Consider the following 1,091-nt stretch of genomic DNA (forward strand, 5'->3'; position numbering starts at 1 on the left):
TGATGTTGGCAGCAACTTATGGTATCTTTCCCACATTAGGTTTTTTATCCAAAATATTTACCCCCTAAGTAGTATAGTATAGCCTAAAGCGTGAGGAAAGTGTAGGGCTTTTTAGTAAAGAAAGAATTATTTAAAAATATGCTGTAATTGCTGACATCTTAGGCAACAAAGAAGTGTGTGTTTACGCTTTATTGTGATAGTATAGATTTGTAGTATTGGTTATTATATTTTATATTGGCAAGTACTCGCTCCAGTGGCGCAATCGGTTAGCGCACGGTACTTATAAGACAGTCGCTGTAAGCTATGCCGGGGTTGTGAGTTCGAGCCTCACCTGGAGCAATATGTTTTTTGTTTATAACATTACAGCTATGTAAAGTAACAAGTATAATTACTTTCTAAACTTTGCTACCATCCTCTCTTTCGTCTAGAAATATAATACTATTCTCTTCTTTTCACCTCTGGTCTTCTTTCCTTTTATTGACTGGTTCTTGAAAATTTTTATTTTTATCTTTTTAAAAATACACAAATTTAGTTTAATCTTAACAAAACTCGTACTTTTTTATGAACAACAATAGTGATGTTCTGTTTAATCGAATCGTGTGATTTGCACAAAATTGTCTTGTCTGGATTCGAAGTTAAACGTTTTCCGGGAAATCGCCTTCTGAACAAATTAAAATTACCTCGCACGTTTCGTTTTATATCTTTCTTTATCTAGATAATTGCTTGATTGTTTTCTTTTATTTTGTTGGTTGAAATCTGCGTCTTCGGAAGTAGGTGTTTAGAATAGGATAATCTTAAAAAACGTCTTACTTATTATCCGACTTGAAGGACCAAAAATGAATAGGTCAGAAAATGTAATTATTTTTAGTTGTAAGTTTTTTTTTATAATATAAGGTGGCAAACGAGCTAGCGGCCACCTGAATTTACCGAAATAGAAAGCGACCGCTGCCCATAAACATCCGCAATTGCAGATGCGTTGCCTACCCCTAATTGATGGAGGAGGAGACGCACATAAAGAGGACATTTCCTCTTCCTATGCATCTCCTCCACCGTCAAATCCACTTTTCATTCCTATCCTTTCCTCTCAAGAA

At 35.0% G+C, this 1,091-nt stretch overlaps 1 non-coding gene across 1 annotated transcript; it reads left to right on the forward strand.

Moving 5' to 3' along the window:
- The first annotated feature begins 247 nt into the window (after positions 1-247).
- On the forward strand, positions 248-339 carry Trnai-uau. The gene is given in 2 exon segments: positions 248-285; positions 304-339. It is a non-coding gene; the product is annotated as a tRNA-Ile (tRNA).
- Positions 340-1,091: the final 752 nt, after the last annotated feature.

Source organism: Papilio polytes, unplaced genomic scaffold, assembly GCF_000836215.1.
Source record: "Papilio polytes unplaced genomic scaffold, Ppol_1.0 DF821610.1, whole genome shotgun sequence".
Lineage (NCBI taxonomy): Eukaryota > Metazoa > Arthropoda > Insecta > Lepidoptera > Papilionidae > Papilio > Papilio polytes.